The sequence below is a fragment of the Vigna angularis genome, chromosome 4 (assembly GCF_016808095.1).
Source record: "Vigna angularis cultivar LongXiaoDou No.4 chromosome 4, ASM1680809v1, whole genome shotgun sequence".
Classification (NCBI taxonomy): domain Eukaryota; kingdom Viridiplantae; phylum Streptophyta; class Magnoliopsida; order Fabales; family Fabaceae; genus Vigna; species Vigna angularis.
The window spans coordinates 38,031,810-38,041,288 of record NC_068973.1 but is presented as its reverse complement, the minus strand read 5'-3'; the positions used below and the strand labels follow the sequence as shown (position 1 = coordinate 38,041,288).

General features: G+C 27.7%; 1 long non-coding RNA gene across 1 annotated transcript; it reads left to right on the top strand.

Annotated features, from left to right (window-relative positions):
• Positions 1 to 5,642: 5,642 nt before the first annotated feature.
• On the top strand, positions 5,643 to 8,226 carry LOC128196176 (uncharacterized). Its single transcript, XR_008248389.1, has 2 exons — positions 5,643 to 6,092; positions 7,971 to 8,226. It is a non-coding gene; the product is annotated as an uncharacterized LOC128196176 (long non-coding RNA).
• The last annotated feature ends 1,253 nt before the right edge of the window (positions 8,227 to 9,479 follow it).

Genomic DNA, 9,479 nt, shown 5'->3' with positions numbered 1-9,479 from the left:
TTCTGCAACGTTATTTGATACTTCAATTAAGGAACAGAGAAAATAAATGGTGCAAGAGAGAGCTCTTACCAAAACAAATTAATTACTCCTCAGACACTAGATTAGCCCTTTTGTCTTTATTTAATGAAAAATAAAACTATATATTAATTAATATAAATATTTTTGAAACTTTACATATGAACTAACATATGTTAATTAACAAATAATCTCAGCAATGTTTATATTGATGTCTTATTTAATATCTAAAATATTATAATACTCTGGTATTATGTAAATCTTCAAAGTGTAATGTTAGTAATACACTTTTAGATACAGTCTATAGAGATCAAACTATAATTTACAGCAGAAAAAGTTAATTTTATCTTATTATAGTTAAGAAGTGCGTTGAAAACTGTGTTAAAGAATAATATATTAAGAATAAGACATTGCTTTGCAGAATCTATTGCTGATACAAATTAAATTGCATATGTATTGTTCCAGGTAGAAACTCTTTATAAATATGTATGTATGATGCTGTAAACTTTATTTCAGACACAGTGTACCTTATTCCAGTGGTAGAAGCTAGACTTGCAAAGAGGGCATTCTCTTACTATTGAGAAATGAGCAAAAGGAATAAAGTTGAATTTCTTTTGTAAAGACTAAAAATAAGGAAAAGAAAGAAAGTAAAGAAGGCATAAAATAGTTAAAGATAAAAAATATGCATGGATGGAGCAGGTTCAGAAGCAGCAACAAGGTTCTGCAACAGTACAGAGGTAGGGATATAGTTACATATACACCGCCAAATTCAGCCAATATTGGCGTGCACAGTTCACAGCAATAAAGATATTATGAATATGTGATATGAAGCACATGACTCCAAATTCTGGTCACATGCATGCATGCTTGCCACCATGTTAGAGAAATAAAAAATTGAAAAGGAATTGACCCCATTAATTTCTGATAAGGCATGCAGTAACCTTCATTGACTGGTTTTGTTGGCCAGTTCCCAACACACTGGAGTGTCGAATTCCAAAGGATGTGTGCACAGTGAAAATTGTATTGTTAGGATTATTAGGGTTTATCACTTAGATCAGTCAATATCGTCACCCCAACCCCACTTCATATCTTAAAGGAATCAAATCAATAGTCCACTTGACGCAGCCTACCCCAACCACACGATGTGGGATTTCAATTGGTTATTATTTCAATGACGCCGACACACAGACTAATCAAAACAAACCAAGTAAAGAGATAAATAAAATAAAAACAATTATGATATCTCTAAAATTCTTATTCAATATCTTTTTGAATATATTCAAATTCCAGTTTCACACTTATGACCTAATTAATATGTTATTGAAAATATCAAAATATATAACTGATAGCCATGTAAACTGATAGAGACAATTACATTCTTTTGAATATATAATTTTATTTATTTATTGAAGATCTCACAATCAATTATAAATAGAATAAATTTATATAAGTGTAAATTCTATTTTATAAATTAATTTTGTAAAATTATTACTATTGGCTTGTTGTTTAATTTATATATCATATTTTTATTTGTTTCAAATTATCTCTAATTTGAAAATAAAAATTAATTTAGAATCCATAATAATAAATAGTTAAAATTTTATAATTAATATTATAAATTAATTTACACTTTATTCTCGAATTAAATATAATTTTTTATTAACAATGGAGACTATAGATATCAGTGATTTTTAATAATTTTAATTTAGTAAGTAATTAATTATTTTTATATTTAAATTTGATTGGTATGATTATCTTAAAGTGATAACATGATTTTTCGAAAACACTTATATAATGTGATCTCTTAAATCAATTGTAATTTGATTATACATATCACACAAAACATAATATACATAAATGACCTAAAAAACTTTATGGTTGAATAAATTGATATTATTGTAGAAGAAGTTTACCCATAGAAAGAATTGATTTTATTTAAATTTACAATTTGGATCAAGTAATGCAAACTAATAAAGTTGAGGCTCTTAACAAAATGATGTTAGAGATCTTATTCCTTTCTTTGAAGGTAAGAAACCATTGAATACAAATGGATTTACATGATAAGACTTAAAGTTGATTATTTCTTTCAAAGATGAAGCTTGACTTGTGGCACATAGATTTACTTAAATAAAAGGTATAAACTATTTGACATTTTTCACCAATTATAAATTTATATATATATATATATATATATATATATATATATATATATATATATATATATATATATATATATATATATTAACATAGGCATTTGATCATGCCTTATTTTTTTTTAAATAATAACCATTCATTTATTGTATTACATGTTTACCTGAATGATTCAATTATTGTTGAAAATAACCTATAGAAAATCGAGAATACAAGCATTTTCTTAGTTAATAATTGAGAATTTGTGATGTTGAAACTTTAAAATACTTCTGTTTCTATTTTTCTCTAGCTCTTGCAGCAATCAACATGTTCAAGGCATATATACTTATCAATCATACATTTCATAAGTAAACATTTTGAAATTGATTATAGGAAGTTCCAATCTGAGCTTTCTCATAAGATTTAAAACCATATTCACATGCATTCTGAAACTGCCGAACATGGATCATTATAATCATTCTCTGTTTGTTTGGTTTTTCATTGTCCCATGTTGAAACACCTGGAATTAACCACGAACCATTTCACTAACCAAAAAGATTAAAACTTTACACTCATGCTCCTTCCTTATTGGGAAACCTAGCCATTTCTTTCCCATACCTCATCACTTCATAGTTCATATCATCATGGGAGTATAATATATAGTTATTTTTTAATGTATAGTTGTCACAAAACATAGTATTATATAAAGAGCCTTTTGGTTGGCGTGATCAATCTATATATGCAATCAATAATTACATTGATTCTTTGGGGATTTTCCCACTCTGCACTTAAATTTTGCATTCGTTACTGGAGACCTAGTTTATAATTTGAGTTATATTATATTATCTTGAAGGACTGAAATATAACAAAGACACATCTCCAAGAATATGGCTAGATGTTTTAGCAAGAAGAGCGCAAGAAATTTACACAAGAAAAGTGATTGGTTTTGGTCCCTGGAATCGCGAGGTTCAATCCATATTTAGCAGGGACAAAGCAGCTGAACCAATGAAAGTGCTTAATATAGAATTATACAAATTTAATATTAAATGCATATATAATGTTTGGAATTGTCAAAGGCATAACATGCCTAAAACTAAAATCACGCACTTGCTGCAATTGCTTGGAACATAGACGCTAATGACATCAATAATGTTTGAACTAAAATAAGGCGTAAAGCATATATACTTTAAACTGCTTTAGCGGCGCATTAGATCTTTGTGTGACCTTTTGTGTGTATGAGGCTGTCTTGAGCAATAAGTGGCCAATATATTACTTCTTTAACGCAATTCCTTCCTTTTTTTCCTCTTTTATTAAAGGAAGGGTACCTGCCATTATAGTTCCATGTGTTGCCCTTCAATTCGATCACTACCCTATTATGTGTAGAAATAAGGGCACCATGCATATTCCTTAAAAGATGGACAACAATAATACCACATTTAAATAGTTTATGATGCTGATATTTCAGAGCAAGAACCATTATACCTCAATCATCGACTTTCTCATTTACGAGAATCATACACATTATTATTGTTATCTGAAAAGCGAATATTTTTTAAAATATGCTTACTTAGTTTAAACAAATTCTAGTACTGTTAATTGATAGAAAAGTTTTGAACAGCTAATACCAAATTGCTGCAAATCAAACACTTAACTAACATTTGTATATAGCCGCCACTAATCGTGTTTATTGTTACTCAAAATTCTTTATCAGGAACTCCAACACCACCAACTTCTGCAACAAAGATCCTAGTTGAATAGTTAATTGTTTTGCTACTGTTTCTGTTGTGTCTTACATTAACCGAGCAAAGTTTAAGTACTAAGTTAAGCAAGGTACAAAGCAATCTTGAAGACCCCGAATTTCAGTTAAGATCAAATCCACAGTATATATGAGAGACTTATAAATTTTCGGAATAAGAAAAATATTCCATTCTGTATCAATGAATGTGGATCACAACAGTTATAAAATTAATATATATATATATATATATATATATATATATATATATATATATATATATATATATATATATATATATATATATATATATAAGACTAAACTTTAGTGTAATTTCTTAGGTACTTTTTCATACTATAGAATTTTATCTAGATGATTTGTATAGTAAAATTTTCATTAAAGTGTTAACGCGAATGATGAAAGTGAAACTTCATTTTGTTCGAGTACCACAAATATTATAATGAAATTCGATTCGAGTTTTGTCCATGTATATAGAGTACTTTGATGTTAGTCAACACCTACAGATACTAACCTTCTCTCTTTTAACCTAACTAATCTTCTATCCTTTCACCAGAAAAAGAATAAGTTTATTTTAATAATTTATAGCAATTATCGTTTACTAAATGCAAAATTATAAAAAGAATTATGGATTTTGATAAAAAGGATAATAATAGGAGAGATAATATAAAGAAATTTAAAAATGAACTTTTCTAAAGAAAAGGTGTTAATAACTAATATATAAAAGTAAGTGTTAATAACTTAGAGAAGATGTAAGAAATTTAAGAATAAAATCAATTATTACTTGTGAACCGCAAAAAGACATAGCTCTAGCTTTATAACTTAATAATTGCTATATAGTTAAAAAAAAATTGTTGATATAATAATTTGAGCTTAATTTTTTTGTACTACTAGTATATAAGTTTTATACTATCAATTAATCATATATCATATCATATATACTCTGTAAGTAATAAAATAATAATTAGTAATTGGATGATAATATAGACTTCTTCAAAATATTAGCGAAGTAAATTAAATTTATATAATTTTAACAATATATATGATTAAAAATAAGTAGTTCTTTTTTTATTTAAATTACAGTAATGTGGCAACGAGACACCACTCCACTTTTTACCCTTCTAATGTTATGAAGAGAGAAGAATGTATAAATAACAGCCGATTTTAATGTTTAAAGTACAAATAACAGAACTTTTATTCATAATTTTACCCATAAACACCATAGTAATTTTCTTTGTATTTCTGTCGTTTATTAATTACATTACTATCATATTACTTATCTTTATGTATCTTTCATGGTGTACACTGGCTTTTGATGTTTACAAAACTTTTACTATTTATTTTTTGTAAGCACTCACAAAAAAAGATTTATCTTTAACGGAAAACACAAGAAGTTTTCTTCTAGATGCAGAATTGAAGATAGGGCATCAATTAAGGGATGTTGAATTGCGAGGATTGGAGAGTTAATAGATTTAGAATTACAAGATGCGTTGGTAACAACAATGAATAAATGGGTTTTGTAGTTGAGCTAGTTACATTGCATATGGGTGGAGAGATCATAAAGATAAAGTCTCAACACTTGTTTTTTATGCTCTCTCTCTCTTTTTCTCTTCTGTAAAAAATGTTTAAAATATTGAAGAATGGTCAGTGGGAGATAAACTCACATTTATTCCTCACATATACATGATGCAAGCAAATTCTCTTTAAGCTTCTATATAAACCCCTATCTTCCTCAACCTCTTCACACAACATCTCAAACCTTGTTATCTCTTCCTTTTACACATATTAAATGTCGCAACCTTTTTGTTAAATCCATAGGAATTCTTTGTCTCCTTATAACCCTTCTTATTACCCTTTTCAGAAACTGGAGGAGCCACTCAAATTTTCATAGATTCTGCACAAGTCAAAGGGTAAGGGAGGTGACAGAAGAGAGTGAGCACACATGGTGTTTCTTGCAAGATAAAGATTCATGCTTGAAGCCATGCGTGCTTACTCTCTATCTGTCACCCCACCACCTTCTCTAACCTTTTCATTTTCTATTTATATATATATATATATTACTTGTTTGCGTCTTTGTTTATTTATTTTTTCTAGCTTTCCCTTTTTTGCTTGGACTAACCCTAAGTTGCAGCTATTAGGACCTCACTATCAGCCAAATAATATCAACACAACATCGATCTGATACATGTTTCAGGTATATGTGTTTCTCAGATTGTTCTTAATTAGTTCTTGCTTCTTAGCATGCTGACCTGCAGCACCTAGCTACTTCATCAAAACCTTATTTAACACCTGTCTACGAGGCAGGCATGTGCTTTGATACAGAATCTATTTTAACAATTATAATTATCTAACTCTAATTGCTTCATCAATGTTGTTGTTCTCGGTCAATATACTGTTATGATGAATAAGAGACCGAGTAATGATGATTAATTAATTAAAAGCATCTGGAAAACCTAGCTCGTCTTTTGATTCAATTCAGACAGTCAAGAAACGTGGTTTTTCTTTGATGACATTGCTTTGGGTGTATATATTCATTATCCATCTTTAAAAGAGATAACCGAAGATATATCTCAAGTTGGTATTCATGGAAAATATCTTTATATATCTTTTATCCTTAATTAGGGTTTTTTTAGATTTTCAAGGTTAAGAAAACTGATTTTCTGTAATTTCTTTCTCCTTCAGAATAGATTGCACTCTGATCACGAGTTTTAATTGATTTTTTGTAACTCAGGCAATCTGAGTAGGAACTTTTGGATCTTGAAAAGATGCTGGAATTGAGAAAATATCATGAACTTGGAAACAAGATAGATTTTGGGAGGAATTTCTTTCTGATATATCTACTGATTTTTCTATCGCATTAGCTTTAACATGATTCACCAAAGTAGAAGGAAAAAGTAATTTAATGTAAGAGAAGGGGTATTTTTTGTACTGCCATAAACGAAATTTTCCTTTTAATAAAAAACAAAACAGCCATGCTGGTTTTATGGGGATGAAAATCCCTTTTTTTTGCCTTGTGAAAGGAAACAGAAAGATAAAACTATATATTGTTTTGTCCTCTTTCTATGCACTCTAGGGTTTTCTTGTGACAATCTTGTTGGTAAACTATGGATACTTATTGAACGGTGCGACAAACAATGATGTATTCCCTTTGTAAAGGGAAGAAAGAGTCTGGTCCGTGCATTGCTTGATTTTCAAAGAAATGAGTTATGGCATGAATGTGTAAATGCTTTGGTCCATATTTGTTGCAGTTGTTCAAATTAAATTGGCTTCAATTTGAGATAAAACATTTTCAGTTGACTACACTCAAAGGTTCAAGTTCTTGAATTCCATGGAAATCCTCAGTTAAATTTTAGAATTATTCTCATCTATTGTCCATAATATTAGTGATCATTGATTGAAAGTGAAAGGATAGAACAAGCTCATGTTTTATCAATATTTAATGCTTAAGATGATGTTTACATTTACAAATTTTAACTCATGTGGCATTATTTCATCTCATCTGCTTCAACTTTCAATTTCATCAAGAATTTGATTAAACAATTACTAAGCATTATTTAACTTGCAGAAAAAAATAAAATAAGAATTATAAACATGTGCTATAAATTTTTATAGTATGAAATATGAATGGTCCCAATCCATACCCCACCGTTCCACCTTCACCAAAAGAAAAAGAATCATTTGATTAGATAGTATAAGGAATCATCAAAATTTCACATACATATTTTTAAATTCAGTTTGATGTTCTCTTGGGAAGCCATTGCACCAAAATTGTGATATTCTTATCATATGTAAATATACTTTTATAATCTATATTATCTGTATATATGATGGAGGTTACTTAGTATATATATATATATATATATATATATATATATATATATATATATATATATATATATATATATATATATAGAGAGAGAGAGAGAGAGAGAGAGAGAGAGAGAGAGAGAGAGAGAGAGAGAGAGAGAGAAAGAAAGAAAATATATAAAAGGTGATAATTTGATTAGAGAATTAATTACAGTAATGAGAAGTTTTATCCATCTCTGAAAAGAATTTGATGGTTCACATGCAGGGTACTGTAAAGATAAATACTAAATGCAGTATAAGGTGTAGCTGTGGCAGATATAGAATGCTGAGAAGATATGGAGTTATAGACCATGTTCATATTTCTTGAGGGTTTCTTTATAGGTTTTCTATGAGAATAAAAAATTCAAGGGATGGATTCAGGAGAGTCTGTCATAGAGTGGTCCTTCTTGTTTCAGAGGCTTTAGATGTATGAAGCAGGTGGGTTACTGCTTTAATTAATGGATTAATTTATTAAAATTTCACCATTAATCTTAATTAACATAACATCCCACCTGCACTCCATCAACTCATGACATGCTAAAAGCAAAAACAAATGGGAGAGGCCAGACAGATACCAAATATTCCTATCACTAATTTCAAATATATTAGTTTTATTACATTTTTATATTCATTCTTTCTTTTATCTTTCTTTATTAATATCTCATATTTTTTCTCTATTCATTTTCCTTCAACCTTTGTAAAAAAAAAATTATTTGTAAAGGATAATTTTTAGTCCAACTTTAAATATCATGTATATTGTTATGGTGTTCTTAGACAATCAAAGGTTCAACATATTTGAGGTGTGGTCACAAATTATTATATTCCCTTATTTGAATGTTACAACAGAGTACCAAAATTAGAAAACATAATTTAGTTTACGTTAAATTTATCTTATATTCAATGCTATCTATATAAAAAGTATTCCTAGTTATGTAATTCCACAAAATAATTATAGTTTTTTTTTTCAGCAATTGCAATACTTACAATTTAACTATGTACATAATACAGAAAATGAACTAGATCTTCTAAAGATAACAGGTTATGGATCACCAAAGTCTTAGCTGATAGAAACAATTTTAAAAGATAAAAACATTAGAGATAGTATATATAGTGTGGATGCAATTTTCTTTTACTTATTTGTATCACATTGCATGTTTTTATCAACTACTTATGTGTGTTTATTTTTGCTTTCCAACTCGGAAGTTGTGTGAAATATTAGATTGTTAGTATATGTAGAGCATAAAATGCCTTTGCTATTTTTGGTAATAATATTTATTATTATTATTATTGAAAAAGTCTGATTAACTTTAAAATAAAAATTATCATTGAATATTATTTTTATGGATTTAATTATAATTTCCTGAACTAATTATAAGTTGCTTTATATTTCTTATAGTAATAATTTTTAAAATTATACTTTAATTTTTTTTTATAGATTGTTAAATGTAAAAATCTATGCACAAAATTAACATTGAGTTTAAAGATCGCATAGTTAAATTTTCAATATTTTTTTTAATGAGTACATATAGTCGGTGATCATAGATCTTTGCAGAAACTAAATTTTCCATTTTTTTTTCCAATTTTAATGGTTTACAGAATTGAAAAATGATATGTTATAAAAGTATATAAAGTATTCAATACTGTTATTTACTAAATAAGACAGTTCGTATATAATTTTTAATATATATATATATATATATATATATATATATATATATATATATATATATATATA